Source organism: Clinocottus analis, unplaced genomic scaffold (genome assembly GCF_023055335.1).
Source record: "Clinocottus analis isolate CAN_PGR_092001 unplaced genomic scaffold, fCliAna1.0.p SCAF_8, whole genome shotgun sequence".
NCBI lineage: Eukaryota > Metazoa > Chordata > Actinopteri > Perciformes > Cottidae > Clinocottus > Clinocottus analis.
Genome location: NW_027176240.1, coordinates 9445729 through 9460681, shown reverse-complemented (window position 1 = coordinate 9460681; position 14953 = coordinate 9445729). Strand labels below are relative to the sequence as shown.

The window sequence follows — 14953 nt, the reverse complement described above, 5'->3', positions numbered from 1 at the left end:
TGCGCGTGCTGTGCGTGTCGGGAGGGGAGACATTGTTCCTTGACGTCACCGCTCAGCCCAGCCTGCCGCTGCTCTCAAACACGTCTTTGTTATTCTTCCACTGGAGACCGGCCATCCGCAAAACATGGAGCCCCGCCCGCTGACCCGCTGGAGCGGGGTGCAGGTCGCAAAGGTTCACGCGCATGTTAGGAGGGGGGGGGGGGCACCATTATATATACTAATAAAACAACTTACTGCGATCAATGCTTGTACTACTACAACTCTTTTTTAATTATGAATTATACTAATTATGCTAATATGTATATCATAACGACATTGCCTACAATTATTGCCATTATTATTACTTTTAGTAATACAAATACAAATTATATCATAATTATCCGATTTTGTATTATTATTAGAGCATAGTCTAATTGATTAGATGATTCGCATAAGGAGAATTGCTTTTAAATACAAACAATGGGCTCTGGGGAATTGTGATAGGCAGTTTCCCCTATTTTCCGATATTATTAATATATTTTCTGAATCTCTTCATTATTATAAATATGTCATTATTGTTGTTGTAAAAAAAACCCCAGCAATAATTGACTGTGTTTGTAAACACAGTACAGCCTTTGTAAACTGTGTACAAAGGCTTTTGCCATAGACGGGTTTTCTAAACATAGTGTTTAGTTTATTTAACTACATTAATTAACCAATACCAATACATTAAAAACATCCCTAATAAAATAAACCATTGTTGAATCACCTAATAGGTAACATGACTGCTGTGATTGCTCAAGGCAGCGTCGATACAGAAACCAGACAATAGCCAGAGCCGAGAGCCGCAGTCCGCTCCAGTGTGAAATGCGTTGTTAGCGGTCCATTAGAGTGTACTTACACCTTTACACCCGGTGTCCTTCCGCGGAAATCTAGGTCGCATTTTCTTACCGACCACGGGGAGCGCGGCTCTCTCTGGTAACTGAATAGCCAGTGTAATCTGACACTTCAACTTGCCGTGCTCTACGGTAGTTGATTCAGTCAGTCACTCACACCGTCTCCGGGTCTCTCGCGTCGTCTTTGTGAAGTAGAGGGAGCGAGAGAGAGAAAGAGAGAGAGAGAGAGAGGAGCGCCGTAAACACGAGGTTTTTGGAGAAACAATACGCGGATTTGCTACTGAGGTCCGAGCTTAAAGAGTAAGTTTCGCGCCGCGGTTATTTTTTGTATTTTGTGTGTGTTGCAAAGCGAGGAGGTTTGTAACGTGTGTGCGGAGGTTTGCTCAATATGGGGTTTTACCTCCCGCTGGACAGATACTACCTGCTAACAATAGGGTGACCTGCTAGAAACCTTTAATAGCCGCCGATGAACTCGTGTCAAAAGGGGGGCAGATTGTGGTTGCGCGAGCGGCCACGGAGCGCGTCTACGCGGCGTGATATCACGGCTCGCGTGTCGCTGGATATCGCTGCTTGTTTCTAGTCTTGCCTGAACGAGAAACAGTCAATGTGTCTGCAGGATTATTTCGTGATAGGTGCATGCATTTTTATGAAGACACTAGATAGGAATGTGCTAGTAACTCAGTGATTGCAGCTGCGTGTGCGTGCGTGCGTGCGTGCGTGCGTGTGTGTGTGTGTGTGTGTGTGTGTGTGTGTGTGTGTGTGTGTGTGAGAGAGAGAGAGAGAGAGAGAGAGAGAGAGAGAGAGAGAGAGAGAGAGAGAGAGAATGTCTCGTCTCGGTGGATCAGCTGATGGATCGGTTGATGCTAAACTGAGAATGCATGTCACTTAGCTAACAGTCAGTAGTGTGAGTGGTTGGTTGTTTACTCCCTTCAAGGATATTATCGGCTACCTGTTGTAATGCAATTAGCAGTCAAGTCCTTATGTTACTCTGGTATGTGCTGGTCCTGTTGTTAAAGCACCATGTAATGCAACATGTACTACCTTGACCTGCACTGTTAGTACAGATTTCAGTGATTGGATCCTCCCAGGGATCATTCAAAGATCAGTGCCTCCCAACGTGAGGTCATTGGGAGCCCTCAGGGGCCCATACTGGGACTCAAGTGGAGTTTACGCTCACAATAGATATAATGCACTGTGAATATTTTTGTTAGACAATGCTCAGGTGTGACTGTAATCTCAAGCCCCCCTCCAAATCATTAGTCTACACACATGGTTTCTTTTCCTTTACATGAAACTATCTGAATCCCTGAGAGAGGCCCTAGCAGCACCACATTTTTTCAGTTCTTCTGCAGGAGAGCGTGGATGAGCTGCTGGACTCAGCGCAGCCCTCAGCCTCAAGTTTGGCGGACCCTCCCCGTAAAAATTCCTCCCATCTGGATGTGAGGCCAGCCAGGGCAGAGTGTAGGAGAGAAGGGGGCTCCCGGCAGTAGGAGGTGGAAGAGGAGGAGACTGCCGCTCTGTTTTACCCATGCACCTCGCTGCAGGACAGCTAAACTTTTGGTAAAATTGAGCCTTTTTTCCTTGTTAGTGAGGTGCTGAAGTTAAAAGGAGTCTGATTGGGAGCAAATCAGTTGCTGCTGCTGTTCAAGAGCCTTTTTTTGCTATCTATGACCAACCGTATCTCACTGACTGTGCTGCTATCCTGTTATCATAATGCAGGTAAGATAACAAGCGGATATAGGCCTGCTGTCACTACCCACAGTCAATTAGTTAACACCTAAAAGCCCTGTTTCCTTAGTAATCTGACACAACTACAACAACAAAAAAGAAACATATTAGATTCACTACAGTCAGTATTTATTGCAGAAGTATTGCGTTGGATTGCAGGTGTTCATGTTATTGTGTCCACTCTGTGTATGTCGGTCTAAGAGAGCGTGTAAACAGATTTTTGGATGGGTGCACCCTCCAGTGGCTCCCTCCTTGGTAATTTAAATTGGTGATGTAATGAAATTGTTTCAGCAGCAACACTTGACAGCCGCACCACATTAATTAGTGCTGTTTGACTTTTTTTTCTCTCTCCTTCTAACGAACCAAAGCAGCATAAAGTCATTTCAGTAGAGCATGAAAAGGAGACATGCTCGTTCAGAGTGGGCTACCTGATAAATTGTGAAAGAAAGAGGTCATGGAATTAATGCCATCTGCAACTGTTTGAAACTTGGAAGTGTGTTTGTGTGTGTGTGTGTGTGTGTGTGTGTGTGTGTGTGTGTGTGTGTGTGTGTGTGTGTGTGTGTGTGAGTCTTCGTTCCTTCTGTTGTCCCTCCTGAGGCCTCTCTGCAACTAGCCAGCCAGCCAGCCAGCCAGGCTGTGAGACAAGACAGAAGAGTGTCTGATTTCCTAAACAGGCTTAAGGCTCCAGTACACTCACTTTTAAATCAAATTTGGACTGTTTAAGAAAGTGTTGGGTGGCTGCAAATGCAAGTATGCACACTGAGCCCGGATCGCCTGGCCCCTCTACGCCATAATGTGAAGGAGGTGATACCGGAAATGTTCCAGGAAAACAGCTCATTTTGTAAACAGACAGAGAAAGGCATCACATGCACTGGCAGCGCTACAAGTTGCAGTGCACCATAGGGAAGAAGATGTATGTTTACGTGCAACAGCATGTTTGTTCCTTAAACCAAACAGTGAGACATAATAGAGGGATTACTCTCATTATTATCCAATGTGGCCATGAAATACTACTGGATATTCGTATCAGTTCAAGGTCATGAAATATCCGGCTGCAACTATGTATATCACACATTCAGATATCAGCTTCAAACACCTGCAGCTGTTCTCCAAACTCTCAGAGTGATCATTCCCAGAAAGCATTACAGTAGTGAGTTCCCCGTACTCTCAATTTCTGCACTTCTGTGAAGCGCTGAACTAACACTGATTAAAAGTATCTACAGGAAAAACAACTAATTACTTGTGTCTGAGTAATTAGCTTTTTGTTACTCAGCAATTTACTAAGTTGCACCGCCTTTGCTGCTGTTTGCCGTGTATCGGCGCAGCTGCAGCCTGCTAAGTGCAACAAACCTAGGGAACGCTGATCAATGTTTTGACAGCCTGACATTTCATCTAACTGTTCATGTTAGTTCAAGGAGTGCTGTGAAATACTTGCTGCCTGTTCACTTGACACAGATAGTTAGTCGCCTGGTGTCTCGCCATCAGCCCCAAACCCACCCACTCATGTCCCGAGCAGAAGTCAGCCTTTGTTTCTGTCTGTCGGTCTCTTTCTGTCTCACTTGTGGTGCCACTTGGCAGTACTTTTCATCTAGACCGAGCCTTTGTTTTTAAGGTGCCTATTTTGGTCTTTTAATAAGGAAAAACTTGCGTTGCCTCAGAGCATTTTAAAGACTGATTTTCAGAATAAGCGCCTCAGAGGGAGTTACAGCCTGTAATGTTCAGTTTGAGCTGAAGTTTTGCCCTCATGTCAGACACTTAACTACTTCCTAAACCCTGTTGTAATTCTAACTAAAAGTTCAAGTTAAAATCTGGTAATTGCAGTGTAACTAATAAAGAGAAAATGAAGCACCCAGCAGATGTCACTCACCAGGCCGACGGACTGTGATGACATCAGCTTGGTATAGAGAGACAAAAAGTGGGATAAGAAGACCTCGATGCCACATGCCTGTCACCGCTGCCCTTCAAGTTGCAAAGCTTGCTCTGTGGACGGGCGTGTGGCTCTTCAGCTGCTGGTCCAAACGGTTCTTGAGCAAGTAGAAGTAATGGACACAGCATTGTTTGATGACAAAGTGGAGAAAGCTGATGTTGTGTGAAACGGCGCGACTCTGTTCAGGAACATCTGCACTCAGCAAAACCTTTTCTGGAATATATTCTGGAATAATTCCACTTGTGTTGGAATTATGTGCTGTGTCTTTCCAGTTGTGTTGTCGACAGATATCGATTTAAGTAGTGTAAGACAGACAAAACATCAACTTAACTCCTTCTTCTAAAGAGCCTGTCCCTTCAACCTTGAGCGCTCCCAACATCAAGGATACGCAGTCCTCTAAGTGCTTTTTTTAGGGGGGTAGGAGGGACAAGAGAGCGAAACTGAGTGCAGAGAAGGGGAAAGTAAAGAGAGAAGTTGCTGGTTCCACCCATGTCACCGCCTCATGCATGTTTGATTTGATGTTCTTTGAGAAACGAGTGCAGGGGACATCACAATGTCCATGTCTTATTCCCATCCGTCGAGAGACCGGGGCCCTTGAATCATAAATGACACCCGGCCTCACCAGGAACAATATGAGAGTCGGAGCCCGCACAGGAGGAACAAAATGTTCCCTCTATCCATCAATCCATTCGCCCACCGCTGCCGCCTGCACTCAAGACTTCTCACCATCGCAAGCAATTACCCTCACTTCTTTTTTTTTCTTCTTTTTTTCTGTTTTACTGCTGATGAAATCCTCACAGAGTCTGTCTCAGCTCTGTGTTGTTGAGGCAGAGAGAGAGAAAACGGTAGCAATAGAAAAGAAAAGAGATAGTATGTGTCTGAGTGAGTGGCGTTGGCGTGTGTCTGTTTGGCTTGTAAATCCTGTTTAAGCTAAACAAACTCATTGTCCTCATCCTCAAACTGCGCTCTGTGTGTGTGTGTTTTGAGTGTGCTTCCCCCCTCCCTCCTTTATCCTCATCTCTCTGCCTCTCCTTTTGAGTTGTAAGTACAGTCACTAATTAGTCCCCTCTCCCTCTTCATGCTGGGTCAGTGGGTTTACGGTTTCAGCACTGATCTGCTGTGTTTGCCTTGTCTCTCCTGATACCAGAGCATGCCTGCAAGCCAGCGCAGACTGCATCTATCTCCAAGAGGTCTTCGCACCTTACACAGCGTCCCACATGGGTTCACTAGCCAGACAGCCGCTCACGACTGTGCTCCGCTCTCCGCTCTCCGCTCTGCGCTCCCCGCTCTCTCATGCAGCTTGCCCAGCGTCTGAGTCCATGCCAGGTATTAGACAAACCAGTCCAGCGAATAGCTGTGCCTGCTGTGTTGAGTCAATAAGTTAAAACCTGTTAGGACTTCAAACAAGAGCGATGCATCCTGAATAGGATTTCAGATAATGTTAATTTGTTTTATCAACAGAGCATGTCGCTTATAGCTGGCAGTGAATCTTTTTCTAAAGATAATACGTCACACGCTATGTTTATAATATCTTTTGTGTTATAAACAGTCTCTTGTCTAGTCGGCAATGTTTTCTCTGAGAATGTGTGGCGGTGTTGATTTTTTTTGGTAGAAGTTTGCGTGGGAGATGGAGAGTGATGGCAGAGATTCTCTGAAGGCGGTCGGATTGTCTTCAACATGGCCTCCAGGGATACATACTTCCTTGTTTTCTGACAAAGTAAATTAACTAGGATTTACTAATGCATAGGGACGGCATTTATTCTTCGCCTGCAATGTCAGTTATGAGGCGAAGAGGGAGTCATGTAACATCTGCACTCACACAACACTAAATCTTTCACATGCATGGAGTACAAAGCCTGAAATGTGGTGGATATTGACTAGAAGCTTTCATTAGTCTTTGCAGAGTATGATAGAAATATATATTTGAAGCTGAGGTTTTGGTTTTTAGGCTGGGAGTTTGGGCCTGCACGAGATGTGGATTTTTCAGTTGTACTTTCGGTCTGTCAATGAAGCCAGTTGTGGTTGTTATGGAGAGCTTCTCAAATCATATTGGCATATAATCTTAAACTCCACTGCCCTGCTCAGACTGTTTTCTTACAGTTTTTTAACATTTCTTCATGACAGAAAAAGTCTATTACTTTGCAGTGTGTTTGCCTGCTCGGTGCCCTCCCCTCAAGTTTGACACTTTGGTCAGACGCTTTCCCAGGGTTCTAAGGACTAACATCCCTTTCATTTTCCCGCCTGGGCGACTCAGATAAAGGGGCATATTTTAAACCTCTGTGTGGATACACCAACAGCAAGGAGAGCCGGTCTGGTGCCCAAGCTACAGCATTTACATCAGAGAGAGAGAGAGAGCTATGGCGATGGGAGGCAATGTGATGATGAGTAAAACAAATATGGAAGTCCACTTTATTAAACAGCAATCTCAGCATTTTATAATATGTGGTTGAAAGTACTATAACTGGCTGCAGACCTGACTTTGCAAATATCACGAACATTATCTGCAATCGCACTGCAGATAACCCATCTCCCTCGTTTATCCATGGTCTATTACAGGGGCAATGTGTTTCACCACTTTTTTTTTCTAATCTCCCCCTGTTACAAGAACGTCCTCCCAGCAAAAGCAAACCCACGGTGGAAGACGTCATTTATCATATCAGTAATGAGACCGGGCTAATCGTGTGTATTCCGGAGACAGCAATGATACACTGCTTGGAGCTTGCCAGGGATCAGCCTCTAAACAATGTTTATCATTGTCTCCCAGGGCTCTTTAATTATCTGGCGAACATTATTGACAAAACGGCAAGGGTCTTTGTGTTTTATGATTTTTTTTTTTTAAAGGATGCTGGGTTGCTATTCACAAATATGTGCACTCGAGGGAAAACAACGTAAAGATGTTTTTGATTTCGAGGGTTACAAATATGATTTTACACAATTAGATTTGTGAAAAAATGGATCACTTCATGTATGTTTTATTTCAAAACTCTTTTTTTGTATATTGAGCATTCTTTACATTTTGTAGAACTTTCCGAAATGATTGAGGAACACAATGTGAGGGAGAGGCAGTGGATTTCATCAGATCCGGATCTGATGCTGCATTTATCTTTGCTCTTCCAAAAACTGTTCAATGTCTTAGTGACAAGAAGAGGGATGGTCTATCTTGAAAATATGTTGAACTCACACCTACAGTTTTTGGTTGACTCATGCTGAATCATTTTGATTCTGACTGAAACTATCTCATCAGCTATGAGATGGATTGCCATGAAATAGTGTGCAGACATTTAAAGGACGGATCCCATCCTCAAGCTTACCAAGAAGTTGCCCTTTTTGGTTTTTGACTGAAAATTTTCAACAACCGTTTTGGTGATTTGCCATGAAATTTGCAGCGCATGTTAAAGCCAGCCTCGGGGTTTAGTTGTAATCCCTTTGGTGATCCCTGACTTTTCATGAACCGCCCATTAGGTCAACATTTTAATTCGTGCAATACTTTGGTTTATGACCAAATACCATCAAAATAATTATATTCCTATGAGCCTCATCTGCACTTTGTGTTAAATGCTAATAAGCAAATGTTAGCATATTAAAGTCAGACGGTACACATGGTATTGTGTAATTGTGAACATGTTAGCATGCCGACGTTAGCATTTAGCTTACAGTGCAACTAGCATGGCTTTGGTCTCCTAATCTTGTTTTATTAGAAAATACATACTTCTATCTGTGCTGTTTATTTTGAAATAATTATCAAAAAAGTAACTTTTCTTTTGAAAACATCCTAAATTAAAGTGATTTTCAAGCGAAGCGTTCAGTAGAAAGAAGTAATGAGCTTGTTTAGAGCTCCTCTGTGTCTGCTCCTATCCCGACGACCCAGTATGTGCATTAGCAGCATACAAGCAGCATACAATGCAGTTATTCCACATCTCAGCCGTCCTGTAACCTCAACATGGCTCCCAGGTGGAAGCTGAGTGGACGCTGAACGGCATCTGTTGACATTGTTAAAGATACATGTGAGGGAATCACACGTTTCATGTCTGTCTGATATTTAGATATTTAGTGGAAGGGGGAGGGGGAGAGAGGGTGTGTGTGTGTGTGTGTGTGTGTGTGGGGGGGGGGGGGGTGTTACTCAATATGTGCTGCTACAGTCTGAATGGAGAACCCCCCACAGACGTCAAATCAACATGATTGTATAACAAGAGAGTAGGTGTGTCTTATTGATAGTTGAATGAAAGCACCTTTGCTATGCTATGTGTGTGTGTGTGTCTGTGTGTGTGTGTGTGATAGAGAGAGAGACAGAGAGAGAGAGAGAGAGAGAGAGAGAGAGAGAGAGCAAGACAAGGAGGTGGGGGTAGTAGCAGCAGTGGTGGTTTGGGGTGAGGTCCTGCCCTGATTTTCTCTGGAATTCCTTTGTTTTTGGAAGCCAGAAAGGGGGAAACTGAATCTGTGTAGCCCGAGGGTCTTTGCTCCTTGAGAATTCTCCGCACACATCTTCTCTGCTGCCAGCGCTGATGGTTTAAAGGTTGGCTCTGTTTTCAAAGCTGGGAACAGCCAAGGTGTTTTTCACCTTCCAGAAAAAAATGAAAAGGGTGGGGGGGGGGGAATGGTGACTGCACCAGGCGAAAGCGTCTGAGGCCTGGAGGGACTGATGGTACTCAAACATAAATTTGCTCCATATTTCAGGGCCATGGAAATGAAAGTCAAATGTAGATCTTGTCACTCAGTGTACAAAAATACCTTCTTATGAATATGGATGGATAACACAAGCAGAAAAAGCACTTTCTTTATTTAAAAAGTAATAATAATAGTCTTTTTAATGATCCTACTTTGCAGATTAATAAGTGTTTTTAATAGTGTTTCATGGCCACCGGAGGGGCGAAGGCTGCTGTAGAAACGTTTGTCAGCTGCTCCTGCAAGCTGACAATTTCACTTCACATTCATGGCTCATTAAGGTTGATAAACCTTGGGTAATAGTACAATTGTACAAAGGTATCTGCGTTTTACTGCCACAAGTTTTCGTGACCAGATCCTTATCTGGTGGGCTGTCGCTTTAAGTAACTAACTTCCACAAAGCAGAGCTTTTCCCTCTCGTGTGAAGGGGGCTCGTGTTGAGCGAGGGGGGAATTGAATAGCCTTGTTGCCCGCCCTATTGAGCCAGCCTCATTCTTCGCTGTCCCCTGCAATGCGAGGGGCGGGGGGGCTCAAGAGAGGGGAAGTGGCAGAGGAAAGGGGAATAGGAGAAGGGCTTGGAAGGGCTAGGTCTGATCACGTGAGCAATGTTAGTGTTCGTGCTGGTCCCTTTCAGGCTGTCACAGTAAATCTGTTTGACTTGTCACTTTGTAAATCATTACGAAGGCTAAAAGCCTCTCTATTGGATTGTGGTGGAAGAGGGGAGGCGGCGGGTTTCCTTTGTGCCTTCTTGACGATGATGATAATCAAGTTTGTTTCTGGCCATCCTGCTATGAGGCTATAATTAGCTCCCTTCTTCTTTCTTTTCATCTTCTTTTTTGCATGTTGCTCTTCAAAGCAAAAGCAGAGTGAAAGATGGTCATATGTTGAGTTTTGTGTAGAGACATCAATGGCTTCTGAACACTCTTCTTTAGTTTTATCTGCCTTCCTACTGTAGATTCAGACACGGACGGACAGGCTTGTGTGTTTTGTCTTCATTATAGAAGTTCATTATTCAGACAGCTTGAAAAAAAAGAAAAAGAGCACTAATGGTGATAAAGTGCATGTGAGGTCTCCTGTTGCCCCCTCGGATCAGTCAAAGAGAGAGTCACAGCTTGAGGTATGTCTAAACTTGAGGTGTCACTTTCTGACCAAACTGGTTGCTGTCTGACAGAAACACAACAGAGTGGATCATGTCCGGCTGAGGAAGTCTACGTGGTATGACGTCTGATCTCCGAGGGCAGGCTCTCCTCACTGCCCTCCCATCCTTCTTGCTCTTCCTCTCTTGTCTTTTTTTCTCACCGTCCATCTCCTCCTCTGTGCCCACCCTGTTCTCGTCCTTTTGCACCCCTCCCTTGTTCTTTGGTGTGTGTGCCAGCAGCACTCATGCCTTGAACAGAGCGCCAGGGAAGACATCTGTCGCACCGTGTCCCTGATCTGATCTGTGGCTCGAAGCATCGGGGTCATGAAGAGTAGCAGCCGCCCTGTCCAGATACCGTGGGAGACAATCTGAGAGCGCCATCTCTGTGTTTGGGTCTTTGTGTGTCTCTCTGTCATCAAAATTCACATTGCACACACACACCAGGGAATGAAGCCGTTGTTGCTGTTTGGAGCTGTTGTCGTTGGGACAGTGCAAGTCAAACGGGGCTGGCAGTGGCCCACGACTTTCCCGATGAAACTCTTCCTCAGACTCTTAGGTGCAGAGAGCAGAGCGACACGTCGGTTTTATCAAGCGGTTCATCAGCCGCAATGATGTGCAGATGATCTGAAAGGAGAATTTTGACAGTTAAACTGGATCTTTGTGCCTGGGGCAGCGCCATTAATGACAAAACCAACGACAGAATGAATAAAAGGGTACTAATTGAGACTGTTCGGTTGTGTGAGAGAGTGTAACCGCGGATTGACATACACAGCGTCTGCCAAGTTTGATACTTCACATACCTTTTTGAGAGAGTAATGGCTGCGTATTGATCGCGTTCAGGGTTTTGACATTTATTGGTGTTGCAGTGGCAGCTTTCCCCTCAAAACGCGTGAGTTCATGCCAAGTGACAAGACGGGTAAATGCTCGGCTCAGATGTTCATGGAAATTGGGAAATGTTTGAGATGGTGCTTTTGCATGTTTTATTCCATTAGCTACAAATCAAATGCACTGTATTTTCATATAGTTTCTCACATTTTCAGATGGGTATCCTACCTCCTAGACTGAAATTTGTTTCTGTTCATATCAGAAAATAACTAACTGTAAGTAGCAGATACTTGAACCTTGTTTGAGATAGCTAATTCGTCACATTACTCACAATATTATAGTGCCCTTAAGTTTTGTTCTCTGAACATACTGATGCAGTTGACAGCAGAGAGTAATAATGAAGTATTGAAGATTTCACAGCGTCTGAGATTTGAGACCCAGTTTTTTTTTTTCACAGGCTTATTTTTACTTCCATGTTTACTCACTTGCTATTCAGGTTTGATTATTTGACAACACAGTTTGTCAGTGCAAAGTATTTCAGTATTCGACTGTCAGCTCTCAGAAGTGTGTCAGAAGTTTTGAAAATAGTTTCAGGTTGCAACTAAGATACCGCAAAACTGACCTTGTGTGAAACCCCCGCCCCTCCGATGCTACTCCATCAAGCTGTGAGAGCTACCATGGGGCCCACACTGTTACAAACTTCACTAAGATCACAGTGTAAACATGAACCACACCACCTGGCAATTGAGACAGAAGACACTAAAATGAAAGAACAACACTGTTCCTGTAAAAGCTGGGTGGGGTCTTTAGTCACTGTTACACAAATAGCAAAAGCAGCATGTGTGTACATTTAGTATACCTTCAGTAGCCAGCGTAGTATATAAGCACTAAAGCTAGTTAATAATGTGCTAACGTACACTGCTAATATTAGGTTTTTACGTCGATATGCATCATTTTAGAAAAGTATATCTCCTTCCAACCTCTCCTGGTGATGAGCATCAATATGACACTATGCACAATGCAAATTAGCCAAAGTTTCACTATGATTGGCCAGTCTGGGTTGCAGGGTGGGACTTAGCACAGGGTCAGTTGTACAGCAATTTTGATAAAAAGGCTTGAAGACAACAACATCTATCAAAAAGCTTCTATGAGGACTTTTGGCGGTCCCTGTGGACAGAAGCGAGAGTATTTTAGAGCACCAGATTAAAAAGCCTACCTTCTTGCTGATGGTGTCATTTACCTTTGTATGTCATACAGAGGCATCCATATTGAATTGAGACTGTTTCATAACCAGTTAAAAGTTATTCTATATATATATAGATATATAAATATATATCTATATATATACAGTAACTTTATATGTGTTTATACTCTCTTTAAGTTGATTGTTAAGTTAAATCGATGGGCACTAGAAGGCTGTCTGAAAGGCAGGGAAAGGAAACTTAAGGATGTCTGGTGTGCTTTTAAAAGTGGTTGTTGGATAATCTTCAGGATGTCTTGTAGTTAAGGAGCTCAACATGCAAAACCCTACGCCTTGTAATCTGACGATTCATAATTTTTCTAACTGTGGCACGTTAAAATGACATCCCCATTCTTAATTAAATGCTCTGATTGGCTGTCATTGCAGTCAGTGAACACAAGACTTTTCAATCGCTGAAAGAAATCCCATATTTGGGCAGCGATTCAGAGGTCTAAACCTTGCTACAAAACCATCAGCACGGTCCTTTAAGATAAAGCAGTTGACCAATTTGATTAGCTCAAAGCCTTAGGAATACTTTACAAAGCTCCTGAGTCACCAAATCTGAATCTGCTTTGATTCAGCTCATCTAACATGAGTCAGCAGAGTCACAAAGTAAAAGGCAAGCATGTGTAATGAGCAGATTAGTCCCCTTTAGGACGCCTCTCCCCTTTCAAAACCAATATCTTGACATCTTGTTTACTTAGTATAAATCCATGAGATGAAAATCAGCCCCAGATTAGATAAATGACAGACACAGCTGTTATCTTTTGACAGATAATTGACCTGTGACACATGGTTGGCAGGAGCCCAAGCCCATCCGGATCGGAATGTAAATGCTTTCTCAAGTGCAAAGAACAGTGAGATCGAAAATAGATGTTTACATTATAGGTCATAACAAAGAGGTCATACTATGAGTTAATAGACTGTACATATTCACTGTATAGAACAGCGCTTCAGCAGCACTGCTGCGTTGATTTAAGATTAGAACAGCTCATATGACCATACAAACCCCCGGCCAATGTACACTTTAAAGACATTTAAAAAGCGTAACGCTGCAAAATTCAGATAGCGTTCATTAAGTAAATATTAGCTGGCTGGCTCTGTGCATGAATTCAGATCACTTACAGTAGCATAGCCAGGGCCCACACTATGCTTGCACTGTAATGATCATTCTTTAATAGCTTTGCGCTCAATAACCCCCCATTCAGCGACTACATACTATCTCCCACAATTACCTTTATAGCTTCTATAGGTTCTTATTGGCTCCAACTAGTAAATGTATTTGACAATTAGCGATAAGTCTTTAAGTTACTTGTTTTGCCCAAAACAAAAGAGCTCCAATTTGAACAAATTAGCAAAGCCTCCTCTTTGAGAAATTAGAACCAGCAAAATAATAATATTGAACAATGAAATAGAGTAATATTTTTACCAACAAGATGGATTTCCCTGACATTTTGTTTCAGATGCTTTCAACTCTTCAAGATGAATTGCGACATGTTTGATAATCTCCTCTATTGTCATTATCAGGTGGACATTTCAATTGTTTATACTGTGGTCAATATCTGCTAATCTAATGCCATTCCCATCAGCCTCAGTTGCATGCTAACATGCAAAACTAAGATGGAAAACCTGGCAATCAAACATGCTAAACTTCAACATATTAGCTTTGTAAGCATGCTTGCTGTCCCCAAGGAGCTGCTAGCATTGCTGTAAACTCTGAGTCGTGTTGCTTGTTAATTACTTAAATATCAAAATGTGTCAAAAACCTTTCTGTCCGTCCATCAAGCAACTGATCATATCAGCCTATTTCAGCAGCATGTCTCTGCCAATGTTTTATATAGAAGCAGAGAGTTGTGTCCTAAATCCAGCTCCTGCTGCCTTTTTGCACCATAACTCCTCAAACTAGAAGAATCCTCTTAGTGTCCTGTCTGTGCGCATGTTACGCAGCAGCTGAGAAAAGGTGTTTTATACTGATGACAGGCAAGGTCGGGCAAGTGAAACAGGACAGTGCGAGTGTGTGAATGGGGGTGGGTGGAGGGTGCTGAAGGAGGAAAGGAGGGAGAGAAAGTGAAAGAGAGTACCACTGCAGCTCTCCGGGTGAACCGCCCGCTACTCAGCTGCAGCTACAAATCACACAGGACCGAGACGCTGCTGGCACTGCGCCATGACACTGATCACTGGCACACAGAACAATGTCAAAACCATCTTGGTGGGTAATTAGGAATACTCTATCATTTCTGCTATCACTTAGCCGCTGCGCTCATGTAGTCTAGTCAGTGTGTACATGATGTGCACGAGCCGTCTGAGGCTGTGGGAGCAGACGCTGCAGCGATATAAGTAGTGCATTTTACACAATGTAACCCAAGCTGGGTGGTGGACTTTGAGATTGAAGGATCTTGGCTGATCCCTTAAAGTCAGTAAACTCTAACTTACTCTGGCATGTATGTGTGTTTGTGTGTGTCTGTTTGTGTGTGTGTGTGTGTGTGTGAGGCTTTACGTGCACGTGCAGCACAGTGTGTAACCTTGTGGTTGTTTTTAAAGGGTAACATCAGTGTAAA

At 43.5% G+C, this 14953-nt stretch overlaps 1 protein-coding gene across 3 annotated transcripts in view; it reads left to right on the top strand.

Annotated features, from left to right (window-relative positions):
• The first annotated feature begins 962 nt into the window (after positions 1-962).
• The window catches only part of zmiz1a (zinc finger, MIZ-type containing 1a), a 96806-nt gene continuing 82815 nt past the window's right edge, over positions 963-14953 (top strand). For all 3 annotated transcript variants that reach the window (XM_068568640.1, XM_068568641.1, XM_068568639.1), the window contains exon 1: positions 963-1175. The gene's annotated coding sequence lies outside the window, so the exon portion shown is untranslated. The remainder of the gene's footprint in view (positions 1176-14953) is intronic.